At 42.4% G+C, this 16,936-nt stretch overlaps 1 long non-coding RNA gene across 2 annotated transcripts in view; it reads right to left on the bottom strand.

The window, feature by feature from the left end:
* The window catches only part of LOC102146703 (uncharacterized), a 30,450-nt gene extending 18,059 nt beyond the window's left edge, over nt 1-12,391 (bottom strand). For both annotated transcript variants that reach the window (XR_010588090.2, XR_010588091.2), the window contains exons 1-2: nt 12,247-12,391; nt 7,869-7,972 (exon numbers count right to left, since the gene is read on the bottom strand). This is a non-coding gene — a long non-coding RNA (uncharacterized lncRNA). The remainder of the gene's footprint in view (nt 1-7,868; nt 7,973-12,246) is intronic.
* Nucleotides 12,392-16,936: the final 4,545 nt, after the last annotated feature.

Raw genomic sequence — 16,936 nt, forward strand, 5'->3', positions numbered from 1 at the left:
GGAAGCCAGAGGTTGCAGTGAGCCGAGATCATGCCACTGCACTCCAGCCTGGGTGACATAGCAAGACTCCATCTCAAAAACAACAACAACAACAACAAAAATCTTGGAACTACACAAAGAAATGAAGAACATCAAAAATGTAGTAAATGAAGGTAAAATAAAATATTTTCCTTATCTTCAATTGCTCTAAAAATTTGACCATTTAAAGCACTAACAATAACAATGTAGTTTGTGTTAAGAGAAAGGAGAATATGTAAAAGTGAAATGTATGATGATGGTGGCACAAAGGATAGGAGGTGGGAACTGGGAATATTTATAAGATCCTCACTGCATTGGAACTGGTATGGTATTATTTGAAGGTAGACTTAGATTATTTTAAAATGTGTATTATAAAACTTAGGTGAACCACCAAAGAAGTTTTTAAAAGAGATGTAAATAAGTCAATAGAGGAGATAAAAATGGAATTTTTAAATGTTCAATTAAACTCAGAGAAGGCAAAAAAAAAAAAAAAAAATGGGGGGGGGAATAAGCAAATGAAACAAATTGAAAATAACTAGCAAGATAGTAATTTTTAACCCAATCATATCAATAATCACTTGAGATGTGAATAATTTAAACATACATGTTAATTTCTGATACGAGATTGTCAGAGTAGATTTAAAAAGCAAGAGCTAACTATATTCCAGTTGCAAGAAATCTGCTTTAAATATAAGGATATAGGTTAATAAAAGGATGGAAAGCAATATACCACATAAACACTAACCAAGAGAAAGCTGGAGTTGCTATGTTAATTTCAGATCAAGTAGACTTCAGAACATGGAATATTATCAAGATAATATTATAAGATTATAAAGGGGTCAACTATCCAAAAAGACATACTATGCATATAACAAAAGTACTTTAAATGAGGCAAACACTGAAAGATCTGTGGATATGAATACACAAATCTGTAATTCTAGTTGAACATTCAGTAATGGATAGAAAAAGTATACAGAAAATCAGCAAGAATATAGATGATCTGAAAAACACTATCAACCAACTGATCTGATTCATATTGACAGAACACCCCAATATGGGTGAATGTACCACACAGTCCAGATTTAAAGTTTTAGTTTGAACAGTTGGGAGTGGCCCCCACAGCTTTCCTTGCTGGTTGACTGAAGCCTGGACTCACTTGTGGCCTTTATTAAATCAAGTTGAGTTGCCAACACTTCCTTTATAAAATACAGAAGAAAGAACCCAAAGGCTTAGGGGAAAAGTAAAGTAAGAATGGATTTACTATGGGGGATCTGATCAGCCACCCCCTCATTATGCCCCCAGGAGGTCCCAGAGGACACTGTCATCAGCAAAGCCATTCATTGGTGAAGAGGGTCTGGCTCCTCATAGATCCATTAAAGGACCTATGGTCACTGTCATCCACACCTGGGGGGATGAGAGTAGGAGGTGCTCTGTTTACATGGACCTCCTGGTTTCAGTGGGCTCGGTGGGGATGATGGGATCTCAGAGCAGCAGAGGCAAGCTCTGCATGGTCACCAGACTGGGCAGCAGGGAGGGAGTGGAAATCAGGAGGGTCGACCCTGCAGGAACTTTGGTGGTGGCTAGTTGGTTGTATGCTCCCTAAGACTGAAAAGATGGGAAGTTGCAAAAGCTACACTTGATCTGCATAATAACACACAGAAAATCTAAAGTTTATGATCAGTCGTATGGTTGACCCATGATGGTGAAAAGTCAGGGGTCAATTCCCAGACTTTATCCCAGGGATCAGCAAACTTTTTCTGTAAAGGGTCAGATAGTAAACAGTTTAGGCTCTGAGGGCCAAATGTCTCCATCACAGCTGCTCAGGTCTGACGCTATAGTACAAAATCAGCCTTAGACAGTGTGGAAAGGAGTAAGTGTGGCTGTGTTCCTATGAAACTTTATCTGTGGTCACCGAAATGTAGATTTCATGTCGTGAAATATTATTATTATTTTGGGGTTTTTTCAACCATTTAAAAATGTAAAAATTATCCTTAGCTTGCAGGCCATATGAAAACAGGAAGCAGGTAAGATTTGGTCTGTGGGCTGTAGTTTGCCAGACTCTGTATTAGTGGTCCACAGACTTGATACCCCTTGGATACTAACCACAGCTGGAATCAATCCTGAATTTTCCAAGTCCCTTTAGATGCCATATTTTCAACTGCCAGCCCTTCATTAATGGCCTCTTCCTCTCTCCCAAGAATCCCTATGATGTGCCCAAATGAATCACAGCTGTGCTTAGAGTTCTAGGCGTTCCTCCAGGCCATAACCCTATTACTGACCCCCAGTGATACCCTTTCCTGTACTTTTCCCTGTCCACGCAACCTTTTCCTCCCTTCCCAGCCAGTCGTGATGCCACAGCTGTGCTCCGCCATAACCTTAAATGAGCATTAAGAGACAGGGGCTTACAAAAGGGTAAAGTTGTTTTAGTCTCCTGCTATGATTGATTTGCCCTGGTAATTTGCAGCACCATGATTTCTCCTTAGCCAGGAGGCAGTAGCAACCACAGATAGAGAAATACTCACTTTGCAGAGCTTAGGAAAAAATCCCACACAATGAAATACATATTGTTACTTATGGTTTTGCTGGTTTTGCTTCTCTGCTCTTCACAGTCTGTCCTTACTGTACAACAACTATGCAACCTCAGAAAAACTAGTCTTGGGCCCCAAAGATTACTTGTCTGATTTATCCTACCTGATCTTGTAGCATATTTGCATAATCAGTATTTCTGTATGCCCAGTGCTGGATATAAGTACATAGATGAGCATTAAAAATCTGACTGGCTGTCTCTCTTTTGTTTTTTTCTCTCTCACATGGTTTTAATTTTATTTATTTATTTATTCATTTTATGTAATGTTACTTTAAGTTCTGGGACACAGGTGCAGAACGTGCAGGTTTGTTGCCTAGGTATGCATGTACCATGGTGGTTTGCTGCACCTATCAACCCATCATCTAGGTCTTAAGCCCTGTATGCATTGGGTGTTTGTCCTAATGCTCTCCCTCTCCTTGCTCCCCACCCCCCAACAGGCCCTGGTGTGTGATGTTCCCCTCCCTGTGTCCATGTGCTCTCATCGATCAGCTCTCACTTATGAGTGAGAACATGCTGTGTTTGGTTTTCTGTTGCTGTGTTAGTTTGCTGAGAATGATGGCTTTCAGCTTCATCCATGTCCCTGCAAAGGATAGGAACTCACCCTTTTTATGACTGCATAGTATTCCATGGTGTATATATGCCACATTTTCTTTCTCCAGTCTATCATTGATGGGCATTTGTGTTGGTTCCAAGTCTTTGCTATTGTAAATAGTGCTGCAATAAACATAAATGTGCATGTGTTTTCATAGTAGAATGATTTTTATAATCCTTTGGGTATATACCCAGTAATGGGATTGCTGGGTGAAATGGTATTTCTGGTTCTAGATCCTTAAGGAATTGCCACACTGTCTTCCACAACAGTTGAAGTAATTTACATTCCCACCAACAGTGTAAAAGCATTCCTATTTCTCCACACCCTCTCCAGCATCTGTTGTTTCCTGACTTTTTAATCATCGCCATTCTAACTGGTGTGAGATGGCATCTCACTGTGGTTTTGATTTGCGTTTCTCTAGTGACCAGTGATGACGAGCATTTTTTCAAATATTTGTTGGCTCTATAAATGTCTTCTTTTAAGAAGTGTCTGCTCGTATTATTCACCCACTTTTTGATGGGGTTGTTTGCTTTTTTCTTGAAAATTTGTTTAAGTTCCTTGTAGATTCTGGATATTAGACCTTTTTCAGATGGGTAGATTACAAAAATTTTCTCCCATTCTGTAGGTTGCCTATTCACTCTGATGATAGTCTCTTTTGTGCTTGTGCAGAAGCTATTTAGTTTAATTAGATCCCATTTGTCAGTTTTGGCTTTAGTTGCAATTGCTTTTGGTATTTTAGTTATGAAGCCTTTGCCCGTGCCTATGTGCTGAATGGTACTGCCTACGTTTTCTTCTAGGGTTTTTATGGTTTTGAGTTTTACATTTAAGTCTTTAATCCATCTTGAGTTAATTTTTGTATAAGGTATAAGAAAGTGGTCCAGTTTCTGTTTTCTGCATATGGTTAGCCAGTTTTCCCAGCACCATTTATTAAATAGGGAATCCTTTCCCCATTGCTTGTTTTTGTCAGGTTTGTTGAAGATCAGATGGTTGGAGATGTGTGGTGTTATTTCTGAGGCCTCTGTTCTGTTCCATTGGTCTATATATCTGTTTTGGTACCAGTACCATGCTGTTTTGGTCACTGTGTTGGCTCTCTTTTAACACATGCTTCCACAATTGTAATTCTACATCTCCATTAGAATCTTCTCCAGTTCTTAACTTTTCAATTTGTTTTGCTTACATGAAGCAAAAACATGTTTTTCTTTTCTTTTTTTTTTTTTTGAGACGGAGTCTCGCTGTGTCTCCCAGGCTGGAGTGCAGTGGTGCGATCTCGGCTCACTGCAAGCTCCGCCTCCCGGGTTCACGCCATTCTCCCGCCTCAGCCTCCGAGTAGCTGGGACTATAGGCGCCGCCACCACGCCGGGCTAATTTTTTGTATTTTTAGTAGAGACGGGGTTTCACCGTGTTAGCCAGGATGGTCTCGATCTCCTGACCTTGTGATCCGCCCGTCTCGGCCTCCCAAAGTGCTGGGATTACAGGCTTGAGCCACCACGCCCGGCCAAAAACATGTTTTTCTTATAACCTGCCACACAGCTCTGGTCCTGATCTCACCCATTTATTCTTCTGAGTTTCCTGACCATCATTTCTTTTTATTTCTATTGCTGCCATCTTGATTTCACTTCTCCACTGTTCTGCACACTGTAGTACACATGACACAAAGAACACTGATTAAGACAGAAAAGACCTACTGAGTTCTAGTCCTGGCTTAGTTACTTGGTATCTATGCAATCTTAGCAAATCATGCACCTCTCTGAAATTGTTTATCAACTGAAAAATGGGCTAATACTATCTCTGCCTATTTCACTGGATTCTAGTGAGAATCAAATGAGGCAACGCATGTCCAAGTGTTTCCTAAAACACTATTTAATTTTTTCTTCCCAACTTTTATTTCAGGTTCAAGGGTTACGTGTGGAGTGAGAAAGAGGCATAGGTTGGGATTCCCTCTCCAGGCCTTGGGGCCGTACGAAATTCTTTCCTATTCTGCTCATTAACTTATGCAGCTAGTTCATTCCAGACCAGAGAGAGGAACAGACCTCCAGGCTGACACTCCCAGGGCTCCTCTTGGTTTTATTTTAGCAGAAGCCAAAGAGAAGTGGCAGCACCTTTGCAGCCTCCCTGTGACCTCTCCAGTTGAGTCCAATCTGGTCTGAGAGTTTGTTCTGCCAACTTGAGCACTCTAGTGAGAATCAGGAGACTTCGGGGATTTTCCACTGTGTTGAAAACACTTCAGTTTTGCTTAGTGCCAGCACTGCCAGGTCTCAAAGTCTGGAGCCATCTATAAACAAGTTCTAGCCAGATAACTGCCACGAGCCCCCACTCCCCTTAAACTAACAAAAACACTCTTATCTCCCAGCCAAAAAAGAAAAAAATCCCCATCATCGTCCAAATGCACCAACTTCCTATTTTTCCTGGCTGGCTGCCCTTTCTTCTTCATTGCCTTCTCTTCGTTTCCCAGCAGCAGCCAACATTCCCTGCAACTTGATCAGCAGGGCAGGGCGGGTTCTACCTAGCAGTGTGCAGGACATAATGTGTGGGAGGAGATGCTGGAGGGGGCATAGCAGGACTCCCCCAGTTCTCCAAGAGCCAGAGGCATTTACAAGGCTGGCCTGGGGAAAGATCTCGTGGCCTACTCTAAATAAACACTTCAAATCCTGGATGGAGTCATTGCAAGTCACCTGTGTTCAGTGCTTCAGAGTTTACAAAGCTATTTCATACACATTACGTGGCCCCATGAGGTCGGATCTTATCTTCAATTCAAAGATGAGGAAACTGAAGCTCAGATAATTTAAATGGCTTTTCTAAGATTATCTAGAAGAGCCTGGAACTGAATTTCAGACCTCTGAGTAAACTCTGTGGGCTTGGCCTTACATTTGGCATCACAGAAAGGATAGATGGTTTTGAGAAGTCTCAGGAGACAGGTGTTAGTGAGCATATGCACACATACACACACACACACATACACCTCATGGTGCAAATTCCACTTTAAGAAACTCATACTGAATAAGACAAAGTACTTAACAAAGTTCTGACATCATACATTGCCTCACCTGGGGACAAGACCGCCCTAAGATCAACATCATTTTGTATCAATGAACCTGACAGCAGCTTATCACACTGAATGGCAATCATTTCTTTACAAACTGCTGCCAGGTTCATTTCCCCTAGGAAATTCAGAGCCCTCATCAGTCTGTGAATGACTCAGGAGACCGCACAGAGCCTACTGCACCACTGATCCTAAACACATTTTTTGTGTGTTTGTAAATTATGAGAATCATGAAGACAGATAAACTGCCACTTCAGTCACCTTGCTCAAATATTATGCTTATATCAATTATGCTCATGATTCCCCAAGTCAGGCCCAACAGGATGAGGGTGCATGGAGCAGGTGGGCCAGAGACACAGTGAGGTGCATTGGGAATAACAGGAGACCAGGGGAACTTGGCTAGGTGCGAAGCCGGTATTGAGACAGGTAGCTAAACAGGAGATGTCTTGGAGTGAACAGAGGAAAGCCCAAACTAAAAACTGCCAGAGCTGATGTGCAACGTGAAGCAGGCAGCAGTGTGACAGCACCTATCCTGGAAAAGGAGGCGCTAGGTGGTTGGCCCCAGTTCACTACATTCCCCTACATGCCCCTTCTGGGCAGGGGTAGTTCTATTTGCCTCTTTTTACTGTGCATCATCTTGAAGGTGCCCTGCTCCCTCCAGCCCACAGCTGCAAGAGCAAATCTGTATGCGCAATGCAGATAATTCCTTTAAGTTACCCTTTGTAGTGGGGACTGTCCTATCTCCTCATTGAAGTTGTAGTAGCAACAAGTCACTGGGGAAGAAAACAATTTTTAAAAAATCAATGGGGAGCAAAGTAGAATAGAAATCAGTTGCCCTACTGGGCAACTAGAAAGCTCACTGCTTTTTTCTTGGGCTCTGGGTTTTCATGGTGGTGGTGGTGGTGGTGGTTGTTACTTGTTTTGTCTTGTTCTTAATGTCTCTGTAGTTAAAAAGTCTTGGAGACACTTGAAATAAACACCTCAGAAAAAGGCTTCTTGTCAGATCCCAGGACCCAGCAGGGCACAACCTGTGAGAACAACCCCCTGAGCACTGAAGGGAGGCATCGTCTGGTCATCGTCTGGTAAGCAGGCATGCTGTTCGCCTGACACAGCCCAGGCACATGTTGGCAGTGGAGGACTTGTGAGGATGCTCATGTGAAACTCTCAGGGCATCCCAACCAGTAAGCAGAGCCTGGGGAGTTGGAGGCCCAAATCTGAGAAAGGCAAAAGAGGTCTCTCCTCAAGTTCTGGGTCAGAGCCCCTTGAAGACAACAGGAATCTGGGCAGGTCACTAAAAGAGGGGTTCAGCAGTCCAAGGTCAAAGTTCAGTGACAAGAACAGAAAGTACCAGAGGGGGAAGGCACTTTCTCAACAAAGAAATCTCAATGCCCAGAATGCAGGGCTGAAGCTATTGAAGACCAACTATGTCCACCTAGATTGGACCAGGTCATTAGGAGTGGGTGATTCTTATCTGTGGGTAAGAATCAAGTGACACCCCCACCCCACCCACCAGCTACGGAAGAAGAAGGAATTACAGAGATTGGAACCCAGATAGGATCTGATCATTGAATGATCTCATAGTTAACCACTGAGCTAAAACTCATTGTAAAACAAGGTTAATTATGACTTACTTTTCTTTCCAGAATTAAATGTCTTCCATGTCAACACTCATGCCAGGATTATACAGACACTGGGACAGCCTCCTCCCACAACCAGCCTCCTTCCCTGAGGTCACCTAGGGGAAATGAAGGCATTGGTGAGAATACTTTCCATCACACCAGAAGAGATGAGAGTTTAAACACCATTAGACTGAGAAGAGAAACTCGGGGGGCTTTTAACTTCAGGACAACCAGGGAACCACGCTGTGGTAGAAATGGAACTTAACTTCAAGCTTCCTGGCCTTGAATCCCAGTTCCGCACCTGACTTGTGAGTCAGCACTGACAACATAATGATTGCAGCCTGTTTTGGCCGAAGACTCCAAAACAGTAAGTGCCCATCACTCCCACATACCGAAGGGAAATACCAGACTGCCTATGCAGGATTTGAGAACTGAAGGTTCAGAGACAAAAGCACTTAGGAAAGAAAAGAAATTTACTTTCAAAAGAGCTCAAGGGAGTTAGACTTCAGACAGCTTGGCTTACAAATAAATAAGTAAATACATACATACATAAGTCTATAATAGATATTTAAAGGGAAAATCCTTTAACTTTAGCAAGGTTAGCTAGTTTACATTAGCCTGTTCTGGTGGATTTTCTCATATGGTTATCACATCCTCAAAAGTCATAACATATGGTCAGCTGTCAGCATTACAAAAGCCAGGATAAAGGTTTTTGTTAGAGTCAGGTAAGAATCAAATAACACCCCCAACCCCATTAGGAAAGGAAGGAGTTACAGAGGCTGGAGACCTAGCTTTACTGGAGAGGCTAACGGCTTGCTTATTTCAGACACCAGAAGCAGAAATGGTGAGTTTATTATTTGTGGTTTATCTCCCAGTGCAACTTGGTTTTATTTTGTTTTCCTCCTTGGTTGTGAAAAATGGTGTTCAGATTATTCACGTTATTCAATAAAAATTGCAGGAGGCCATTGTTTTGGACTAAGCTCTTGCACTAGGCCCCAACAGATCAGACTAAAAACCAAAATGGAGTCACCCATGCTAAAGTCCCACATCACCAAGCTGAAACTGAGTTGTCATCTGGCCTTCCAAGAAATCAAGAGAGAAGGATAACAGCCAAATTGCTGAGCCAAAGTGGACCACAGCAGTGTTGCTCCCACTGTAGGTCCTTGGCTGGGGAAAGGGAGATGCTTTATGATTGAAGTTTAGGGATTTTTCTGTTTTTTTAAAAAAATTAAATTACATAGCACTGTACATATTAATTATTGATGTGAGACTATTCTGAGGATGAAAGTACCTGGGAACTTTTATTTTATTTTATTTTATTTTGAGACGGGGTCTCACTCTATTGCCCAGGCTGGAGTGCAGTGGTATGATCTTGGCTCATTGCTACCTCTGCCTCCCAGGTTCAAGCAATTCTTCTGTCTCAGCCTCTCAAGCAGCTGGGACTACAGGCACCGGTCACCATGCCCGGCTAATTTTTGTATTTTTAGTAGAGACGGGGTTTCACCATATTGGTCAGGCTGGTCTCGAACTCCTGACTTCAGGTGATCCACCCGCCTTGGCCTCCCAAAGTGCTGGGATTATAGGCATGAGCCACCGCGCCTGGCCAACTGGAGACTTTTATTATTATACACAGGAGAAGCTATGAGGTCTGCCTGAGATGAAGCCAGGGAAGAACCAGCCCCACAGCAGGAGTGAAGAGGCGGTGGTAAAATAAATATTAACTTGCTGTAAGATTGTTCTTATGAGTCCTGCCCTTTCAAAGACCAGTTATAGGAGCATACTAGTTCTCTCTGTAGCTGCTGTAACAAATGACCCCAAATTTAGTGGCTTACAACAACAAAAATTTGTTACAGAGTTGCTGTCTCACCATTCTGGAGGTCAGAAGTCCGAAGTGGTTTTTACAGGCTGCAGTCAAGACGTGGGCAGGACTGCATTCCGCTTGGCTGCTGCGGGAAGCAATCCATTATCCTTGCCTGTTCCAGTTTCTGAAGGCCACTTGCATTCATTCCTTCCCCTCAGCATTTGTTGTCACCTTGTCTTCCTTTATCCAGCTGACCCCCCTGCCCCACTTCTATGAGAACCCTCGTGATTGCACTGGGCTCACCCCAATAATCCAGGATAATCTTCCCATCTCAACAGCCTTAATTTACCACATCTGCAAAACTCCTTTTGCCACATAAGGTAACCTATCTGTAGGTTCTAGAGATTAGGATGTGGATATCATTGGTGGGGGTTTGCAGGGGGGGATTATACAGGCTACCACAAGTGGATAGGTAAACCTGAAAAAAGTCACTTTGTTCCCTGAGCCTTCATTTGTTCCTCTGTAAAATGGGGATAATAATACCTACCTTACAACATTACAGGACTTAAAGGAAGTCTGATATGAAACACTTTCTATAGCATCTCAGTAATTTGCTTTGTAAGAATTCATTCTTTTCATCCATTCACTTGATACATTTATTGAATACCTACTATTTACTGAGTACCAGGCTAGTGTTCAGAGTGCTGAACGACATATTGCCAAAAAGAGGGAAGACAGTTGAGAGCAAGAACTTTGACTGCCCTAAAGGGGGAAGGAAGGAGTGAATGGCACAGTTGAAGACATGGTTTAGAAAAGTGAAGCAACCACCTGGTTGATTCCATCAAGTTCTGACAGTCCTTTATCTGAAAGGTGGAGGGACCTAGTTAAAATACTTTAATCATGTCTGCTTTTTTGCTTAAGAAACACTGGTCTGCTAATATGATGCAGAAATAAAAATGCACAATATTATCATGCCTCAGATAGTTTAGACTAATTCAGAGGGCTAAAGGAACTCAGGCAGACCAGTCGCTTCCATGGAAGCCATTTGGTATATAGAAGTATAGTACTAAGCCTGAGTTCTAGGTAGGTTCAGGTCTAAGGTGTGTATCAATCCTTCCTTGAGTCCTTTACATGGGTAGCTATTAGATGTTGAACTAGAAAATCAGCTACAACTTCACAGAGCTGACTCCTAAGGCAAAACATGAAAATAATTTTTTATTAGATTAAGAGATATGGAGAAGACAAGAGTTCCTGGGGGAAAGAGAAAGCTGCCAAAGAATTGCTAAAAAGATCACAAAAGCATTGCTGTTGGTAGAATGACAACCTTTCCTAACTAGAGGAGTCTCAAAAATCAATACTTGCTCTAATCAAAGAAGATACCTGACTTCTAAGGGGCAAGTATCATTCCACACACATTTTTTCCCCTCTGAGCCTTGCTTTTTTTCACTTGGCAATATAGATCGAATCTTTCTATTTAAAATAAAGAGCTAAGAAAGACTTTTTTTTTTTAACAAAGAAGAATTCTGAATAATATGTTGTGGGACAAGAGGAAGATGCCAGTGAAGAAAGCAAGAAAGCCAAATATGTGCATTAAAAGCCAGGATTATGGCCAGCCAGAGTGGCTCACACCTGTAACCCCAGTGCTTCGGGAAGCTGAGGCAAGAAGATTGCTTGAGGCCAGGTGTGCAAGGCTGCAGTGAGCTATTACCACACCACTGCACTCTAGCCTGGGGGAGAAAGACCCTCTCTTTAAAAAGAAAAAAGTGAACAAAAAACTCCCCCACTTGATTATATAGACTGTAACAATATGAAAACGCGTGACATTGTACAAAGTCTGTGGTTGTAACTTTGAAAAGTAACTGAATATATATAAGGGCAAAATAATTACCCCCAGAGGTTCTTAGTTGAAAAGAACCCTTGTTGCAAAAGACAGATTAATAAGAGAAAAATAAACCAAAGTTTATGAGCATGTATGTTTCATATATACATGGGAGACGCCCAGGAAATGAGAAGTTCTCAAAGAATGGGCTTCAAATTCAGCTTACATAGCATCTTCAACAAAGAACAATAAAATTTTAGAGAAGTGATAAGATAAGACAAAGGAAAGGACTTTGAGTCTCTACAGGCAGTAACTTGGAGGAAAGCAAATAGCTGGCAGATGTTAAAAAAAAAAACTTAGACAAATTAAATTTCACAGAGTTTAATTGAGCGAAGAATGATTCGTGAATTGGGCAACCCTCAAACCAAAACAGGTTTCAGAGAGACTCTGGCCTGCCTCATGGTAGAAAAAGATTTATGGACAGAAAAAGGAAAGTGATGTACAGAAAACAGAAATGAGGTACAGAAATAGCTGAATTGGTTACTGCTTGGTGTTTGCTTTTTTTTTTTTTTTAATACGGTTTGAACAGTTGGCTGTCTTTCATTGGCTGAAACTCAGTGATTGGCCTAAAAGTAGATTACATTCAGTTAGGTTCACAGACCCTGTTAGGTTATGGTTCACTGAGTATGGAGTTCAGCCTGTACGTTGAACTTAGAATATGTAAGGAGGCGGCATTAGGCTAGACTTAATTTAACACAGACAAAGGGTACCTAGCAAAGCTTGTTCATGTAGCTTCCTCTGGTACCATCTCCAGGCAGAGAAGCGAGACGCATCTAAAGCTGTCTGCAGTGGTTAACCTTCATTCTCCTTGGTAGAAGATGGGGCAGGACACCTTCTTCGGAAATCTATGTCCTGCTGTTAGGCAAATAGAGAAGAGAGTTTTCCTGCACCTGCTTCTTAATTGTCTTCAGCTCAATAATCCTTCACATCTAGGGGCAGCCTATTCTGGTCTCCCGCATAGACAAAGGTGGCAGAGAATGTGACAAGATTTTAACAGTTGTGAACAGGTGGTAGGATTGTGGCTTCTCCTTTTGGGTTTCTAACTGTCTGAAAAGTTAGCATAGTCTTCATACTAAAATAATTTCAGTAAGTTTGTCTGATAAAATGGTACAAATATAGGCATATTGTTTACATCTGGAGACCCTGAAGCTTCCAACTCCAATTCTAAAGCTTTTCTACTAGATACCATATCCACTACTGCTATCTTAATTCTTTAAAATTGTCCTAGGACTCCTGTTGCTTTTATCAGATCTCCCCCTGGTGTCACCTTTAAAAACTTTTGTCATTCAGGTGAACCCAGCTCTTTAGGAACTATTTTTATTTTAATTAGTAGACATCTCCTTTCACTGTTTTTAGCATTTTGACAATTTATGAGGAAACCCTGGAACCCCTATTCAGTCACAAAACTCCACTTGGAAACAAGGCCACCCTATTAATATCGCTGTGCAACTATGTCATCAGAATTCTTTAAAACATTTGTAATTCAAAATATCCCATGAAGATACTATTGTATTTACAAAACACTAAAAGAAGTGGAATTGTGGTAGGATTATCAAGGGAATTTAGCAAAATCCAATAGCAACAGCGCCCTTGTTTTTCTGGGTAAGCAGAAATACAGGTGGTTAAGAAATGTAGTTCAAGGAGCCTGTTATCAAGACCCGGTAAGCCTTTTCTGTCTATTTAATGTCCAGTCTTACATCAGTATTTACTCTTAGTATCAACAGTAAGTGGAAATGTAAATATCTTATCAGGAGACTAGGTTCTGCTCACAGTCTAGCAGACATTTTATTTATTTATTTTTATTTTTATTTATTTATTTTTTTGAGCTGGAGTCTCACTCTACAGCCCAGGTTGAAGTGCACTGGTGCAATCTTGGCTCACTGCAATCCCCGCCCCCGGGTTCAAGCAATTCCCTTGCCTCAGCTTCCCTAGTAGCTGGGATTAATTACAAGCTCCTGCCACCGTGCCCGGCTAATTTTTGTATTTTTAGGAGAGACGGGGTTTCACCATGTTGCCCAGGCTTGTCTTGTACTCCTGACCTCAGGTGATCCACCCACCTCGGCCTCCCAAAGTGCTAGGATTACAGGTGTGAGCTACCATGCCTGGCCCAGCAGATGTTTTATTGATGTCTTCCTTTAGCTTTCTCAACTTGGCTTCAGAGTCCCCTATTATTTGAAGCAAAAGAGAAAAAAAAAATGTGAAATAAATTTAAGATATCAGTGTTTTTGGCACATTTTCAGTGCATAACAACTTCTCCTGCAGCTAAAGAAATAAAGAATTATGACTCATTCTCTCAAATGGTTTTGGCTCTTGAGCTTCTAAAAAATATATCTTTAAATATGTTATTTCATCCATTCTCACAAGCACGTTTGGGGCATTGTTATTGTCCTGTTTTAAAGATAAGTATACTGAGGCTTAGAGAGTTAAGTGTCTTTCCGGTGTAGAGCCCAGGGGCCCCTCAGATCCTAGCTAGGACTCTTTCCATGTTGCCACACCAGGCATAGACAGGTGTCATCACTGTAATAACATGGAGGCTCCAAAGAGTAAAGAGCTATGCAGGTGTGAATCTCAGCTGTTTCTTCAGATTCTCCACTGGAACTTTCATATAGGCTCTTTCTACCTTCCTAGGACATAACTACTTCAAAAGTGAACTGTGATCTTGCAAGAGCTTTGGTGTCTCTCTGGACTTTATGCCTTTGAATTGAACCAACCCACCTGACTAATTCCCCTCTCCTTTTCTACCCTCACCCTGATTTTGTTCTGGCCTCAGGGTCCCCTTTGGATCTACATCCCTTCTCAGATTCCTTCTGCCTCTAGCACTTGGGTGCCCATAGCTCTTCCTGACATCCTCCTGCTGCTCAGGACCTCCTGCCTGTGACCTCCACAGAGCTTCAGAGTGGAGGCCAGGACTACGCCCTTTGGCCTTCCTAGGTACAAATGAAGAGTCTTTACTTCTCTCCCATTATCTCTGAATCATGCCAAGCCAAAGTCCAGCCCTCCCCCACAATGACAACCATGGACAACCAAGAAGGAGACCCGGGCCTGGTCCTATGCATCCTGAGTACTGGTGGGACTCAGGAGTTCAAGAGGCAGATTCAGGTGAAGACAGGGGTTCCTTGAGCATAAGGTTTCTAGGAACAGAGGACATGGAGTATTTGGTGAGCAAAACCTAAAGTGTGCATATGCATGACTATAAATGTTGGTGGCCTGAGAGGTGGTGCAAAGCCCAGAGTCCAGCTCTACCTTTAGGTCCATCTTCCAGAGAAATCCAAACCCATGGGAGTCTGAGGCAGGGAATAGCAAGAACATCTCTACAATGCTCCTCATGCTTCCTGACTTGACCATGACCCCTGATCCCATACATCTTCCCTCCCCAGTGAGACCCCCTAGATCGTGCTTCCAGCTCCATGATTCTTCTCTTGTCATTTTCCTTGCTGGAAAATGCATGGGAAATGCATTTACATTCTAATGCATCATGACACACAAAAGCAGGATCACATTTCACAACAAAACCAGAACTTATTTTGATTCTCACATGCAGGGAACCAGGATAATAACTTTTTTCATACATCAAACTACCTAGAAAGGGACTTTTTATCTTTTTTGGAAAACTGAGGGAACCAAGACCCATCAATGCATAACATGTATTTATTGAGTATCAACAAAAGGTCAGGTGGTGTGCTTGATGGGCAGAAGCATGCAGCATGGGCCTGCCTTTCAGTCTAGTTGTAGTGATAGGATACAGAGGCATGTGGGACCCTTATCACACTGTTACATTGCAATTCAAGGCAGCAGACGCTTGTATGGACCCTCCAACCCAGTCTGCTTCCTGGTCAACGCATCCAGAATCTGCCCCAGCAGTGTTGCCCTTTTCCCAGTTCTCAGGCCCCTCTTGATCTGATGCAAAAGTATTTAACAAACCAGCCATACATAGTGAGGCTCAGCATCTAGTCTGCTTAGCAGTGAGGTTAGTCCAAGGTCTGATAACTGGATTTCTACTGATGGCTAGGGCCTATTCCTTGCGTATTGTCCATCCCACTCTGAGGTCTAGACGTTTTCCCCACCCCCAGTCTCTTATTCATACCATGTACATGTCCTCCTGAACTTCTGAGTGTCCCTCAACCCAGATCCCAAGTTGATAATCTCTGCCTACACCTGCATGATCCATCTTATGGTGCTTGTAGAAAACCAAGGGCAATCAAAATCATAAGGTACAACAGCCATTGAGAGCCAAGGGTCTCCTAGTGTCACCCATGTGAGCATCATGAACCTGCTTGAAGTATCACCTGCAGCAGCTGCAAGTCACTGCCCTCAAAGTCGTAACACCCCACTGAGAACAAAGCCGGATGCTGGCTAGGTTTTCACCTCAGCCACCTGCTTCTCCAGAAACTGCCAACTCAGACCAAAGTTCAACCTGGTCATGATTCTGACAAGCAGTTGCATTTCTTATTAAATTAACTGTGACCTTTATAGCTGCCAGAGAAAACCAATTTACAAATATTTTTAGAGACCAGATGTTTAAGATTTTGTTTTGTTACTCATGTTATTTTTGAAATCACGTGATTTTAAGCACTTGATTTTAGATATCATAAAACCTTTCTGTCTGGTGAGATTCCTGGGTAAAGTGTGTGTGTGTCTGTGTGTGTGTGTGTGCATGTGTGTGGGGAGGGTGGTCTAAGGTCACTCAGTAATTCCATATTTAAATATAGTGAATTTAGAATTTAAACTCAGTGAGTTCAAGAGTTTCCACCTCTATCTACTTTCACTCTTCTTTCCAATGAGGAGATGCTGGACTAAGACCCATTGCCTGGGGTGACTGGCTCTGCTGAGCAGTGGCTTAGTGGCCTTCATCTGGTCCCTGTGCCTATGAACTGGCCTCATTGTTGATGCTCATATCCTGCCATGGCATCTGGTCACTGGGCCCCCATCTGCTTCTTCCTGGTTTTGATGCCAAGCTTTTCTGGATGGGCCAGCTCATTCTCGGTCCCCTCTGAGCCACTTTCAGGGTGCCGTGGAGGAATTCTCAGGCAATTTCTCATGCCTCTTGGAGCATGTTACACATAGTTGCCTCCCCTAAGTCCACAGGCTGGCACTCCTTCTTCAGCCATTGTGATCTTTCCACGTAGGCCCCAAGAGGGGGCATTCATCTATTCACACGTTGTTTAATTACCGATGTAGTCAGAAATCCAGAAAGAAAGGATATGCAGATAACATAGATATAAACATAGGTCTACTTGCCTCCTTAAACAATTTACTGGAAATAATACGATTATACATTTTTTACTTTGGAAATATTTATTGAGCCCTACTGTGTGCCAAGTACTGTTCTAGAGACTGGGGATACAGTAAAAAGCAAGACAAGACAAGAATCCTGCGCTCATGAGAATTAAATTGCAATGC

This window comes from Macaca fascicularis, chromosome 7, assembly GCF_037993035.2.
Source record: "Macaca fascicularis isolate 582-1 chromosome 7, T2T-MFA8v1.1".
NCBI classification, from domain to species: Eukaryota; Metazoa; Chordata; class Mammalia; order Primates; family Cercopithecidae; genus Macaca; species Macaca fascicularis.